The sequence below is a fragment of the Microtus pennsylvanicus genome, chromosome 7, assembly GCF_037038515.1.
Source record: "Microtus pennsylvanicus isolate mMicPen1 chromosome 7, mMicPen1.hap1, whole genome shotgun sequence".
Classification (NCBI taxonomy): domain Eukaryota; kingdom Metazoa; phylum Chordata; class Mammalia; order Rodentia; family Cricetidae; genus Microtus; species Microtus pennsylvanicus.
In genome coordinates, this window is record NC_134585.1 from 63870314 (window position 1) to 63886938 (window position 16625).

The 16625-nt window shown below is 36.9% G+C and overlaps 1 protein-coding gene across 15 annotated transcripts in view; it reads left to right on the forward strand.

Moving 5' to 3' along the window:
- Lrrc7 (leucine rich repeat containing 7) overlaps positions 1-16625 on the forward strand; it is a 426547-nt gene that overhangs the window by 35216 nt on the left and 374706 nt on the right. The gene's annotated exons all lie outside the window — the stretch shown is intronic.

Here is a 16625-nt window from a genome sequence, read left to right on the forward strand (position 1 = left end):
TTGATTTTTAAGTTATTGATTTCCATTATTAATTCAAAACCTTTATTTTGTGGTATTGTGCTAGTTATTTGAGGCTGTCGTGGCAAGTACCCCAACATCAGGTGACTTGAACAGAAATTTGTTACCTTGATATGGTGAGGCAACAAGCTATGAATTAAGGTGAGAGACAGTAAGTTCCTCTACATGGTTCTAATAAATTGTTAACCCACTACAGACTTCCCTCATAGTAGTTAGGGCTCTGGAAACACATGGTAGTACTTGGCTCATACCACATAATTCAATTCTAAGTCTTTCCTCACAGGGCTAGCCTTCAATGTCAGTCTCTTTCCTTTCAACCTTTCAAAGGGAGTTTTTTCTCCCTTTTCTGTCTTCTTATATTATAGCTCAGGATCACAAATAGGATCCACCCTAAGTCTACCATGTTGTCCAAAATCCAAAGACCATTTCCAAATAAGGCCACGTTCAATGGTAAGATTTTGATGTATGTTTCTACGCCAGTGTTCATCCCAGTGCAGATATATAGCCTATAAAGTAAAATTCAGATGAGTCAGAAATAATATCTATAATTTTCTTGTGAATAATTTGTCATACAAAAATCGATATGCAGTATAGAATTTTGCACTGCATAAAAGGATAATCCCTATGCCTACTATAATTCATGTTTATAATGTTTCATTACTGGAATAACTTTATGAGATATTTGCACACATAATTTTTGCTTAACTAATATCTTGATCCTCAAAGCAAATGGGAAAATTAACTTTTAAGAAAAATTAGAAATTTCCCATTTCATTTATTGGATTATAGATTCTAGGGACTAGATGTTTAGTAAACTTTGTAATAACTCTTCAATAACCTTTACATTTCATGTTTTAATTTAATTTTGTGATGTGTTCTTTGGAAAATCCAGGGTGTGGTGGCAGATGAGATAGCACCATGACTTCCTGTTCTGAGCTGAACATTATCCTTTCTTTCATCCTTAGGAGCCTTGGGTTTTTGTGATATTAAACAATAATTTCATTTTCCACTGCCCCCAAAGTTGATTAAAAAATAAGTAAATTCTTTCTTCAAGCATAAAAATACTTATAAAAACTCAAATACCAGACTCATAATTGCTTTCTTTTGCCTTTTCATGTTTTTGCTATTGTAAGATGTATGTTGATTTTTTTTCCTTTTCTGTGTACCCTGGTAAATAAATAATATTCTTGGGACTTTTAAGGAGGGGGGAAGTTGATAAAATTCTATTTCCATTAAAATATAATTTTTTAAAAAAATTTAAATCATGGATTTTATAATGTTGTTTCTAAGAATTTTCATAGATACACATTTTTTTTCAAATTCAAAAAGTCTATAACCCAGCTTCTCTCAAAAATTATCCAATTTACCAATTCTATTTTATATGGCCTAGCCATTATTGATTTGATTCTAGTCCACATAGCCAAATGCCATTATTTTACCTTGGGAGTACAAAACAAAATCATTTTCACCATAAATAAGTGGTCTTTCAAAAACATCACATCTTTTAAAGTCAGCCAATAATCCCTCTCATGGGTGAGTGGCAGATGAGTTATAGAAATGATGTACTAAAGCAAGACTGAACACCATTAACACCTTAGCTTGATTTAGTGGCCTGAATTATTGGATTATCTGTAACAGAAAGCAGGACCCCGGGGTAACAGCATTAAGGACAGCTTTGTTTTGATGAAGTGCTGCAGTATTTTGGCAACACTCTCTGTGGTTCGATGGGTTCTGCTATAATTATTTGTAAGTAGTTCTAAATATGCCAATATCCCTGTTTTGCTTCCATTATGCTATCTCACTGGCAGCAGGTTTTAGGATGACTTGGTCGCTGTAAGATTTATAAGATAGAATAGCACAGATTTAAAAGTGCCAATAAATGTTAAACTATTGACTGTGAGGGATGTAAGAGAAGTAAAATAAAAATGACAGATCATTCACACAGGTTCTAAACTATCTAGAATGTGTGTACTTACTGCAAGGCATCCAATTTAAAAAGACTGTTAAAGCTTCCCTTGAGGGCTGGAGAGTTGATTCAGCTGTTAGGAGCACTTTTTACTATTGCATTGGACCTGGGTTCAATTTCCAGCATCTACATAGAAACTTAGAAACATCTACACCTCTACATCCAAGGATCCAAACCCTCTTGTGACCTCTACAGTCACCAACCACTTACGTGGTACAGGTAAAACACTCATACACACAAAATAAAATGAATTATTATTAGCCAGGCAGTGGTGGCACAAACTTTTAAGTACTTGGGAGAGAGAGGTAGGCAGATCTCTGTGAGTTTGAGTCTAGTCTGGTCTACAAGGTGAGTTGCAGGACAGGCAGGACTGTTACACAGAGAAACCCTGTCTCAAACAAACACACAAATACATAAATACAGAAACAAAATTGGTTTTAATCTAAAGAAAATGTTCCTTAAAATAAAAGAGACAAAGCTATTTCATTAGCATTGTCTGTAGACTGAGTTCACCAGGACACTGGTGTTAGAAGTTTATTTCTGTTCTGTCTTGAGAAATACTGACAGTGGCTCTTAGAAAGGTCCCCTTATTCTAGAAGCCGGATTCTTGAAGGAGACCTGGTTAGTCATTGATGAGAAAGCCCAGATGCTGGCTACTGTTGAGGCCCACCCCAAAGTTGTATATTCCGCACTTTGAGTGGACTGCTCTTCTGAAATTTCTCTTTCCTTAAACACAAATAACTGCACCAATAAATATGTGGCACTGTTCCCTGGGAGGGAATAGATATAGAATGAATCTCAGAAACATACAATTAAAGCCTAACTGTATTTGGAAAATATTGTTTTAATTGTTTATAAGCAAACTTTAAGAATGCAAAAGCCTCCCCACTCTTCTGTTTCATTGAGCAGTTAGTTTCTCTGTATCTTCTGTTAACTGCATGCCTACACTTGGGTTGCTAAACCTGGGCAAGAGTATAGGGCGATCTTTTGGGTTTGTCTCTCCCATTTAAATTATACCTTTGGCAAATCTAAAATGAAAACTTTGCTGTTATCTGGATAAATGTTCAACAGCATTCAAGTGTTTGATATTACTTGCCAATTTATAGTTTCAAAAGACAGTGTATTCAACAATCCCCTTTCATTCATTTTTTGTCTTCACAACTATTCTGTTAAGCCAATGCTGAAAGCAACTTCTTTATTCATTAATCAATAAAAGCAACACATATACAGAAGGACATCCCACACCAGATATCTTAAAGAAATTTCTATGCTACTTTTATGACATTAACCATATTTCATTAAAATAACTCTATTTCAATAAAATTAAATTAAAATAAAACATAAAGCTCATGTTTTCTGCAATAAAAGAACATGCTATAGGTTTTTAAGACTTTGGGGATTAAAACTACTGAATCAAAACCTGATCTTATTTGACATTTAAAAAAATCGTCACAGCCAGGAATGATGGAATATGCACCTAACCCCAGTATTGCAGAGGCATCAGGAGGTGGGACTCTGTGAGTTCTTGACCAGCCTGGTATACGTAGTGAATTCTAGCCCAGCCAGAGCTATACCACGAGACCTTGTCTTAACCATCCCTCTTCCATTCTCTAATGCTCAAAAACAATTGCATTTTGTATTGTAATTTTCTGAGGGCTTGGGGGTGTTTGTTTTCTGTTTCTTGCTGGAAAAAAACTAAGCTAATTAACAGCTTACTGGAAAATATCTGTATACTTAATAAATTAACTTTATTAAAAGTTTAAAATATAACGTATTAGATATTTGACTAGATGGTTTAAGTAGTAGGAAGTGGCCATGAGGAGAGTTAGACATAATCCATTATGAAATATTTATAATGGGAAGAGTAGGTTTTCTCTTATAGTTTTGTTACTGATTGTCCTTATTAGTTTTCTATTGACTTGACATAGCTAGAATTACCTGAGAACAGAAACCACAATTGAAAAAAATGCCTTCAGCCGGGCGGTGGTGGCACACGCCTTTAATCCCAGCAGTCGGGAGGCAGAGGTAGGTGAATCTCTGTGAGTTCGAGGCCAGCCTGGTCTACAAGAGCTAGTTCCAGGACAACGTCTAAAGCTACAGAGAAACCCTGTCTAGAAAAACCAAAAAAAAAAAGAAAGAAAAAAATGCCTTCATCATATTGGTCTGTAGACAAGTTTATAAGTTTATGGGATGTTGTCTTTATTAAGAATTGATGTGGAAGGACCTAGCTCACTGGGGGATTTTCCCACTCCTAGAAAGGTTGTCTTTAGTAGTATAAGAAAGCAAGCTGAACAAGCCATGGGGCGAAAGCCAGTAAGCAGCATTCTATGGTCTCTGTTCGAGTTCCCAGCTCCAGGTTCATACCGTGATGTAATGTGGCCTGAGAGCTGTAAAATAAACCCTTTCTTCCCCCAAGATGCTTTGAAGTAAACCTCATACAATGAAGGAACAGGACATGGCAGTTTACTTGGTTTTTGGATTTTATGCTATATAATTTAATTTTCATGAAATATTCCTAATGCTTTTAACTGAGTTTTATAAGTTAAGTTTTTCAAACTAAAGTTTAAGGACTTATATGACTTAAATCAAAGACCTTGCCCAAGGTCGGAGAACAAGTAAATGATAAAGCCAAGGCTTGACTTTCTACTCTTCACAAAACAATATCTTTGCATTAAATAGATCTTTGCTGGAGCTATATTAGTCTCAACTCTTGGCCTATCTACCTGGAAGTTCATCTTCTCAAAACTGTCGTACTCACCTCTCCCATAGTCACTTTAGGAATTGTCACTCTTTCTCCTGACTTGTTATAACTTATACACACACACCATAGGCTGAGTAGCTTATGACACTAAACTTTCTCATAGATCAGGGGGATGGAGAGTCCATCAGAAAGAAGCTTCCCATGCAGTGCTACTGAGGGCATGCTTCCTGGTTGACAGATTATTGACCTGCTTATTGAACCCTCATTCCATAGACCAGAAATAAGCTTTTCTGGGTATCATTCCATGAGAATGGTAATTTTAAACAAGAGGGGCCCACCTTTATGATCTCATTACCTCTCAAAGACTCTGCTGTTAACATATATGTCAACAGTTCATTTCATGATACTTAAGATTTATACAGGAAGCTGGGTAGTGCTGGCGCACGCCTTTAATACCAGGACTCAGGAGGCAGAGATAGGCAGATCTCTATGAGTTCGAGGCCAGCATGGTCTACAAGAGATAGTGCCAGGACAGGCTTCAAAGCTACACAGAGAAACCCTGTCTAGAAAAAATAGAAACAAAAGAAAAAGAGATTTACATATGAGTCCATTATTCATCACTTATATACACAAATTTTCACTTGAGAATTTATTATTTATCTTTGTTCCTGAAGTGACTTGTGGGATGCTAATGTAAAATTAAAACTAAAGAGGTAGGTCTAATTCTTAATACTTTCATGTGAAGACAAATATGAGGAATGATGATAATAATAATGTTTTCATTGCTATAGTTTTCAAACCCATTGTCATGATCAAGTTTATTCCAAGCAGTACTAAATGCAGTCAAATGAAATCCTGAGGCTCAGGATTAGTGTCTGCTGTGTCTGTACTGGCAAAGTGCAATGCAGATCAGCTGGGGGAATGTGCTCCCTGTTGGCTGTGGGCACTGGAGAGATAAAGCTTGGATTTGTCTTGGCCGCTGTGGCTGTTGCTATCATTGACTAAATGCCAATCTGAACTGTGTTCTTTTGCACAGGAAGGATCAGGAGCAGTTTGAAATTGCCTGTGGGCAGCTTTCATTGTCTTGCTTCATGTTCCCTTTCTTGCACTGATTACTTATCTCAGCTCTCCTATTAACTTTCATGTGACTTCAGGGATACAGAAATTTAAGGACTTGTGTGATCTGTCTTATTTGTAAAATGTAGCTAATCTACTTACTGCAGCAATGTGTGGAATTGTTAATTACACCAGGCGACTCTAATTACTTGACTGACTAGAAACAACTCACAAATTTGGGCAGTACATAGGGGTTATGTAAACCGTCACCCAGATTGTCCCTGTGGACACAGTAGAAACAGTTGAGTTTATTGCATTTTGAATTTTAATTATATGTCTGCCATTTTAAATTTTTCTGATTGTTTCAACTTTTTACCAATTAAGTAACATAGAACAATCAGACTAAGTATAACTACAGTGGATTAAAATCCACACAATTGCCTTTTCTGTTTCACAGTCACAGTGAGATTTCATCACCAATCTCCTGTTTTATAAAGAGCAAGTAAGCGCATTTGTAAAAATCATCTTCATCCTCTGCTCATTCGTCAATTGTGTCTGCAAGTACTGAAAGCAAGCTTCAAGTTCTGTCCAGACTCCCTTACAGATGCAATTAGCCTTGTGTGTTCATTCTGATAAATAAAACTTTTGCAGAAGGTTTCTGGGTGTTCTTGGATTTTCCTTGCTCATTTTCTTTTCATGATGAGAAAGAGCTGCAGAAGCTACCCTGAAGAAAAATATCAACATAACAGAGAGCTTAGGACAGGTACCAGTGACTTACTATGGCAATGTTGACATCTTCTGACTTGTGAACAGTTAGAGAAAAATAAGTCTTTCTTAAAATCTGAAACCACTATGAGTGCATTTATTTTAACCCAAACATGCTCTGGAAATAAGATGAAAGATATTGATACATGCACATCGAGTGAACTCTCAGATGACGCATGCAGGATGTTGGCCTACGGCAGTAATGAAATCCTCCCTGGTAGGATATGAATATCCCTTCCTTGTGTTAGGAGTAGAAGGAAGCTATTCCTTAGATAGACTCTAATTCTCTCTAGTAGAGAGCAATTTTTCCTTTCCAGAACCCTGACTCCATGCTCTGGGAAAATCTTGCTTTTCTTCTTTCCTTCACTGCCAGAGCTGACAAAGGTAGCCCAAGAGTGTGCCTGCCTGGGCCCTGCCTCTGTTTCATCCTGATTCTGCAGCATGCAGAATCAAATCAGAGACATACTCTAAACAAGGAAGACATCTGGGGTCCCAGTTTCCTTAGTCATCCACTTCCTTTGAAAACTTTGTGAACTTTGGACTGGTTGAATTCAGTCAATCCTGTGTCTATGACTCTACCTAATGTTTTTTTCCTCTGAATTTCAGTTTCTCTCAAGTTACTGAGAAAATAAGACACAGTCAAGAAGACTCACTCTTAATCTGCTCATGCATTAAAACAAGTTTTGTCAGACGTTGCCTCGCAGATAATTTTTTTTCTAGGAAAAATTTTCCCAGAGGTAATTGTGTAATATTCTTCAAAGAATCATATTTATAGGATTTTGTTTTCCTACTATTTCTACCAAAATACCTGACAATTGTTGCTTGAATTTATCCCTTTTTTATTTTTATAAAAAAAAAGCAACAGAAGTTGATGGAGGAAGGTCATTGGTTAAATAAAAAGAAGCTGCTTGGCTCTCATTGGTTAGGAGATAGGTGGGAGGAGTAAACAGAACAAAACGCTGGGAGGAAGAGGAAGTGAGGTCAGACTCCGCAGCTCTCCTCTCCGGAGCAGACACCTCAGAGAGAGACGCCATGCTACCTGCTCCAGGGAAGACGCACGCTATGAAGCTCTGACCCAGGATGGACTTAGGCTAGAATCTTCCCGGTAAGACCGGTGCTATATAGATGATAAGAAATGGGCTAGTCCAGGTGCGAGAGTTAGCCTAGAAGAGGCTAGATAGGAATGGGCCAAAGCAGTGTTTAAAAGAATACAGTTTCCGTGTAATTATTTTGGGGCATAAGCTAGCCGGGCAGGCGGCTGGGGTTTTGGGGACACAGCCCCGCCGCCCCCTTATTACTACAAGAAGTCACACATATGGTCATGTTCCTTCTTCCTCATGACTCCCCTAGAGTCAGGTTCTCAGAGATCAGCGGCCTACATCTCACTTGTCACTGGTAAAAGTTCTAGGGGATAATTTAACAGACAAAAATGAAAACTTATTATCACCTCACTCCTTAACCATTTTAGCTTAAGCAAATAGTATAAGCTTCATGTTCCATGTTTTAGTTTTAAAAGTATTAATTAGTGAGTCTTACTGACACAGTAAGCAACATGCATAAGTGATTTAAAGTCACGGTATAAAGCTGCCTTAGTGGAGGAGTTGGCTTATGCATGCTCTCCAGGGCAATCTTTCAAAGACCTCAAGGACTCACAATCAGCACACAATAGAGACACCCATTTTCCAATGCTATGGCCTCACTGAATGCAGTTGCCAAGTTAGTGTAGATGTCGCTCAATCAGGGACTAAATAAATTAAATATGATACATATGTACAATGGACTATTATTCAGTCATAGTGGAGAAATGGTTATTTGTATTGGAAAATGTCTGGAGAATAATCAAAATAGGTCAGTTTCAAAATGACTGACATGTCACATATTTTCTCTCAGATGATGAATCTGAATTTTTGTTTTTTGATTTTCGAGACAGGGTTTCTCTGTAGTTTTTGGTGCATGTGAAAATAAAAGGTGGTCTGAAAAGATGGCTCAGCAGTTACAAGAACTTCCTTGAAGAAGACCCAGATTGCATTTCCCGTATTTGCATTAGGAGCCTCACAACCATTTGTAACTCTAGTCCAGGGATCCAGTTCCCTCTTATGGTCAATTCATGTACCGGCATGCACACGGCAGAAATAAACTCATGAAAGTGTGTAGTCGGAGACTGCTCTTTTGTTCATTCCTGGCTGCCCAGGCTCACATAATCACACAGAAACTGTATTAATTATAACGCTGCTTGGCCGATAGCTTAGGCGTATTCCTAGCTACCTCTTATATCTTAAATTAACCCATTTCTATTAATTTGCGTATCGCCACAAGACTGTGGCTTGCCTGGTAAGGTTCTGTTCTGGTGTCCTACTTAGAGGCGTTCCTATGACTCCACCTACGTTCTATATCTCTGTTCAGATTTCCAGCCTGATTTTGCTCTGCCAAGCCATTGTCCGAAACAGCTTCTTTATTAACCAATGGCAATAAAACATATTCACAACATACAAAGGGGGATCCCACATCAAAAGTATACAAACTTACAAATAATAATGCTAACTCTTAAAAACAGTAGGTGGGAGTGTAGGGAAAAAGAGAGGGATGAGTAGGAGGAGGAAGAAGGACCAGATCGAGTAATGAGGGGGTATATATGACACAATTATGTTATGTATATGAATGGAAACATAATAGAACTCTATTAGAATAGAATTCTATACAGTTAATTACCAACATTCAGACCCATTCACCTGTGACTTCACTTCAGTCTCCAGCCCATGGACCCTTGGGATGGTGTTGGCTTTCTTGGTTCTAGTTGAACATTTGAGTCTATTCTCACTGAGTTGACATTTGCACCATGAAGACAAAGGAAGAAGTAAAATGGAAGTGGTCATCACATAAATCAGGACAGTGATCTTCTACCACAAAAGCTGCCAGTGCTCTATTTGCCATCGCTGGCTTACATGCAATGCTGCTGCTTCTTTTTAGTGTGCCTGGAATAAAGTAGAAAAGCATTAATTTTAGGGGGAATATCTTGGTTGATTGTCAACAGATTATATCCTTTGTGTAAAAATGTTTTTCAGGCTTTTGAATGAAGAAGTGGGATTTAGGAATAACAGGGTTTTATTGCATACAGAGGTATAGTATTTGATCCCAAGGAATGTCCTTGTGCAACAATTTGGGCTCAAGTGGATCTTGTGTCCTTCATCTCCCAATTCCATTTGGCTTCCATAAGATACAGTGTTTGCAATTCAGAGTTAACTATGTGGTTTAAATGAGCCCCTTCACTGAAAACATCTTAAATTAGATAATTCCATTAAGGACAATAGCTGACTATATTTATGACACATTGTAAAATTTTAGGTTTCTAGTAAAAATTAGAACAATTGGGAACTTACTTGCCACTAAGAGCTTGAAAGCTTTCCAGTAAAGATATTACCATGCTGTTGTTAATAGTAATGTTGATGAAATACTCCAATGCTCCAATATCTGAAAGATTCATAAAACTGAGCAAGTAATTCTGGGCAAATGACCATTATATCATATTTCAAAATTAGGTATTAAGTAAAACAGTTCACTCAAAATGTAAGATAATGGTGTAGATTTTCATATAATGGAATACAAAAATTGTTAGTATGATTTTAGATTCTATACTGCAAAAACAGTTGGAGAAACAAGGATTTTTCATAGACTATTAAAGAATATCCTGAATCATGGTAAGATATTTTTGAATCAGACATGTACCTACAATCCCAGCACTCAGAAAGCTGAGTGTCACAGAATCAAGTCCTGCCTTATTTAAAGGGCTTGATTAAAGGATTAAAGAGTCTACACAGTGAGACTCTCTATAAAAAATATATTCTTTTGATTTCCCAAATATTTATTTGGATTTTTATATGCTGAAGCAAATGTGAAAAGGTAGTTATATTAAGTCACATAAAAAGAAACTTACAAAATGTACACTAATGCCCTCACTGCTTTTGAATTTATAACTGTTTGGGAGAAAAATGTCATTTAAGTTAATATGTAATAACTCATTATTTTACAATAGATTAATGGATGCTTACTGATTCTATCACTTTATAATTGTTATATTCCACATTAAATAAAATAAACTATTTGAGTGCTGGAGAAATGACTCAGTCAGGATAGTACTGACCAAATGAGCTTTAGGACTTGAGTTTGATCTTCACACATGCCATGTTAGAAAGACAGAGACAAGGAGATCCCTCAGGCTAACTGGCCAGTCAGTCTTGCCAAATTGCTTATCTTCACACTAAATGAAACAAGTGAACTAAGAGAAAAGCAATATAATGAGACATGAAGCATACTGGTATGTGGTGTCTGGTGTCTGGCCTGCATACACACACATGCATGTACAAAGAGAAAAACTACTTGAGATCTTTGTATGATTAATAACTTTTAAGGATATAGAAGTAGTCTGATGAAAATTTTATCTTTTGCTCTATAACAGGGAATCTCAACCTGTGAATAAAAGTCCCTTTGAAAGTCAAATGACTCTTACACAGGGTTTGCCTGAGACCATCAGACAACATAGACATTTATGTTACAATTCATTACAGTAGCAAAATTACAGTTATAAAGTAGCAGCAAAAATAATTTTATGGTTGGGCGCCACCATGAAATGAAGAACTGTATTAAAAGGCCACAGCATTAGGAAGGTTGAGAACCAAGAATGTCTTGTTCAAACAGTGATGAGGAAAGCAAACTACAAGTAAAGACTGAAATTGTTTGATACCCACGAGTCCCACTTTACACAACTCTCTTCATGAGGAGACACAGCTGCAACAGATCCAGACAAAGAAGAAAAGAACGATCTGATAGCCACTAACCACACTGAAACTGGAAATTATACTTAAATTCTTTACTATTTATTTTCTACTGATGTTGGCCTATCATGCAAATACTTATCTTTCCTGTACATTTGTGGAAGTGAGTACATACAGTTTTGTGTTTGTGTGTGTGTGTGTGTGTGTGTGTGTGTGTGTGTGTGTGTGTGTGTGTACATAACGCCTCACTATGTAAGCCAGGCTGTACTCAAACTAATGATCTTGCAGCCTCAGCTTCTAAAGTACAGGGATTAAAGTTATGCATTATCACAGAGCTATGAGATGATCTGGGGCACCTGTATTTATTATTGCTATTTTTATAACATAAATAGCCCATGATTTCAATTTTCCATATCCACTTCTCAGAAGTGGAGTTTTGTGTAAATAACAATGATATAAGTCACCAGTGGTCTCTATAATCAGAATTCTAATCCAGATTTGATGTAGTCTATTTTCTCTTTTTCTTTCATATTTTCATGATGCTTTATAGAACCACAATTAGCCTAGATCAGAGTCTTGCCCTTCAATCTTCTATAACCATTGACCTGCACTCATAGATTCTCTAACCAGACTGTTTGCAGTCTGAGAATTCAGCAAATTCCTATGAGTGAGTTTATATTTCTTGGCTCAAGTGTGCAGGAGATCTTTTTCCCTTACTAGAAAATTTCCTGGTTGAAATATAGTTGTCTCATAATTGCACTCAATATTTTTCCTAGAATTAGGGGCTTATTTTTCTACTTTAGAGTGTTAGAGTTGTAAATTGCCTTGTCAGGTTCTATCATTTTATTTGTACAAATATGTCTTCACTGCAGTTTCTAACTAGTCTAGTAGAAGTGGCTGTAATAGCTCCAGGCTTTGAAAGAGGGAAATTGGCAATGCCCTTTCATCAACTGCTGCTGTTCTGTGTGTTGAGATTTCATCTTCCTCCTCTGTAACTGTGACAATAAACACCCTTCACTATTCCCCTGCTTTTCTTCTTATCTTCCATTTCCCATAATCCAGTCTTTTTCTACATATGACTTGTGAGTGCAAACTCTTCCACAGTTCTGGCATCTGGTGCCCACCTGGTTTACCGCCTCTCCTATTTTCCTTTCAGTTGCTGTCATAAAACACCATTACAAAAGCAATTTAGGGAAAAAAAGGGTTTATTTTAGCTCATAGCTCGACATTACGGTCCATTGCTGTAGGGAAGTAAGGGTTTCCTACCTTAGGAATGTGAAATAGCTAGTCACACCCAGTCAAAAGCAGAGATGGTGAGTGTGTTTGCTTGTTAATGCTTAGCTTCCTTTCTCCTTCCTCTTGATTCAGTCCAGGGCCCAGCACATGAAATTGTACTGCCTACATGCAGCATGTGTCTTCCCAGTTCAATTAACCAAACTGAGAAACATCCCTAATGGTCACGACCATGTGCCAACCTAATGCAGATAATTCCTCATTGAGACTTTTCCCAGATAGTTCTAAATACTTCAAGTTGACAGTCAACACCAACTTGGGATTGTATTCAGAATGTCTTTCTAGACCCTGTCATTTCACATATTATAATATACTTTCCTTGAACCCATTCTGTAATTAATCAGGCTTGTTCTAACTTGCAATGCATCTATCTTTGTTCTCCAGTGTCTCTGCCTTTTCTTCTAGCTTTAACAGTCTTTCCCTCCATCACACCTGGCTGGATGAATGCCATTGATTCTTCTGCATCTCCCGGAGTCAGAACCTTTCTCCAAGATTCCTTTGGGTTACCTTTTCTTCATTTGTTCATGTGGCCTTGGTTTTGTGGTCATACAGCAGACAGACAGCTGAAGTTTAAGCACTGTAAGACAAGACTCTGAGCTACATCTTCATCTTCACTTTTCCTTATCTAAACTCGCAGGTTGTTTTTTATAATTCGCATCTTTCAGAGGTTATAATGTTTTGTTGCAGTTCCATCTATTTATTTGTCTTATCCTGAACGTGGGTTATTACTCTCAGAAAAAAAAAACATATATTCTACCTGTGTAATGTCCTCATATAACTTATATTCTGTGTCATTGTTACTGTTCTATCACTTTCAGACTATGAATTAGTAGATACTGCATGGAAAATTCTGCAAGACTAAACTTCATGTGGGGAGGTTTTCTAACCCACTTCTCTTATTCCTAGTTTTAGGACAACACTTTGTCTGTCTGTGATTCATACATTCATTAAATCAGTTTCCAAATGGCCTTGTGTTCAGATAGCCTTTCCATCAATTCAAGACCATTTCCCACAGACCAGTAATGTATTTAGAATGGTGATAAAATGTTAGCAATTCCCCTCCCCCATGTCTAAGAACCCAATAATGATCTATTAGTTTAGCCCTGGTGTCCCTGGTATGCATTCCAGAACAACTCAAAGATATTCTATGAATGGTAAAAGATGATAAACTTTATACATAAATATCCAAACATGCAGAACTCTTCAGAACTGATGGCCCTGTAGAAAGCCATGATCTGAGGTTAAGTTGAGAACATGGAGATTTAAGGAAACTATATAAAACTCATCTTGATGTTAAGTTGGTAATAATAATAATATAGAACTTTAAAGAAGGGAAAGGTCTCAAAAAGACATTTACCATGTTTAAAAAAGTTCTTCATAATACTTTTGTACAGCATATAATATACCACACTATTACTGAATTTATTAAGTGAAAACAAAAGGTATGTACTAAATATATTCATGGATATAGAGCTTGCAATCCCATTCTAAATAACTAACCGTAGAGATTGCATGCTCAGAGCCCTGTTTCTTCTCACTGTTATAGCTGAGAAGTCTTTGGCTCCTTGTTTCACTTTTCCTGACCAGAACCAACCAATTTATATGCATCTGTGAATGCTCACAGCATTCTTGAATACCAGTCCAAGTTTGTTGCCATATGGGCCTTGGAGGAAGGAATAAGGGCTTTTCTATCTTCTCTGGCTTCTGATCTTAGCTGAAGGTCAATTGCTTCTTGTATACAGGGCTAGAAATGTACATTCCTTCAGGGAAAATGCAGCCTCAAACACAGAAACACGATCTTAGAAAATCCTCTCTGAAGGACAATTAAATTAAGCAATGTTTAGTTGAGTCAGTTCTTTAGAACTTTTAGTGTTTCTAGTGTCCCCAAGACAAAGGATGCCTTTCTCTCAATCTTCAGAAATTTGGAAATATTGTGATGATATATTGTCAAAGTTAATCTACCCAATTCAAGAAAATGAGCATTTTGATACGAACACCAAAGACATGGAATTTTGCTGAGAGATACAGGAAGTTTATGTGATAGAGTGGCTAATTTCCTCAGCATAAATTAACTGCTTTGCCAAACTGAACTATGTTCTGTCCCAAGAGCTGGTACTTTAAATTTGGTCTCCGTATTTTTTGTCAGAACAATGGGAAAATCTGGTATAAATTTAAGTTTCTTCTTTAAGCATCAAAAGACTTCAAAAAATAACAAAAACTTCTGCTTGAGTTGGATGGAATACCAAAAAGAATGTTAATGTTTGACAGTAAGAAATAAATGTTCTGATTAAAAAATAAACAAATATGTGATAAAATACTTCATCAAGTAAGATATATTTCACCTATGGTAATTAGCCATATAAAAAGATGTTCAACATTATGTACTATTAGGAAACTTCTAGCTGAAACAATGAGATGAGAATATATACCTATCATAATGGTAAAAATCTAAAACAACGTCAGTGCTGCTGTGGTACAGTGATCAAGGCTCTTCACAGCTGGGATCTGCAAAATGATATAATATTTGTGCGAGGAAGTGTGGCAGGTTCAGCAAAGCTTAGCATGAATTTATCATATAAAATCTGACCCACAGGTGTTCATAGCCACTTTATTCATAAATGGTCAAAGTTGGATGCAACCGAGATGTCTTTCAGTAGGTGAATAGATAAACAAACTCTCATATTCAATCAAAGTAGTAGGGTAGCGATGAAAATAAATGAGCTGTCAGCTAGAGATGTAAATGCATATTTCCAAGTGAAAAGAGTCAGAATGAAGAGACATACTACATTATTCTAACTCTGTGAGTTTCTAGAAATGGCAAATTTGAGACAGTAAACACATCAGTGATCACCAGAGACATTAAGCTTGATGATGGTTGAATAAGAGGAACCAAGAATACTTAGGGCAATGAAACCACTTCCTAGGATTCTGTAATGACAAATGCAAGTGATTATAAACTTGTCGAGATGCACAGATTTTATTTTTGCTTGGTTAAAGAAAGGTCTCACCATACATAGATCTAATCTACATGGGAAATTGAAAAAGACAAGATCTCCTGAGTAAATTGGGAGCATGGGGACCTTGGAAGAGCATGGAAGGGGAGAGGAGAGGCAGGGAGGGAAGCAGAGAAAATGTAGAGCTCAATAAAAATCAATTTAAAAGAAGAAAGTTCTTACTGTTATGGCCTTGAGCCTATGATACTTCTGCCTCAGCTGCCTGAGTGAGAAGGATTGTTAAGTGTATGTCACTGTGCCTGCCTGGTAAAAATACATAGGTTTATAAAAATAATGACTGATGTGTGACTTCAGTGGTACTTGTTTGTCTATTTAAATCCATCAGCTATAGAAAACAGATCCTACTTGTATGGGACAGTGAATAGTGTGGGAGTTTTTATTATTTTGTTTTTTGTTGATTTTATTGAGCTATACATTTTTCTCTGCTCACCTCAATAGTGTGGGAGTTTAAGGGTCTGTGAGAGATAAGACTTAGCCTTTCACCTTGTTCTAAACTAGACACTCTTCTGAAATAAACAAAGTCTACTTTTTTAGAGAAAATCTATTTGTTCTCGCCCCCCCCCCCAAAAAAGTCAAGATTGACTATGGACTTATGTGGGGCTGTATATGAAAAGTCAGAATCTTTGATGTATTTTCAGAATGCAGTGAGTGCACTATTGTCATAACAAATATATCACACCCATACTGATCTTATTAAGTTGAAACAAGAACTTTTTGTAACTTATGCTCAAGTATTCAATTATCAAGAGCATCTCTCTACGGTCACCCACTTACCTGTTTCCTACCCCTAAAATGCAGAGATATATTATTATGACTGTTCATTTTCTTCCTACAAAATCTCCTTTGAACCAATTTTGACTCTTTGGTATTTCATCCTAGCTAATATAGCCCACCCAGCACACCTTCAATTCCTTCATCTTTGTTCTCCACAGTCATTGACCTGTGGTCTCTCTAGTCTCCTATATAGACAGGTAATGAAAGAGATGACCCATAGATTAACAAAATTTGAGTTGATACTTTGACAGTTTGCTATTGATCCCTTG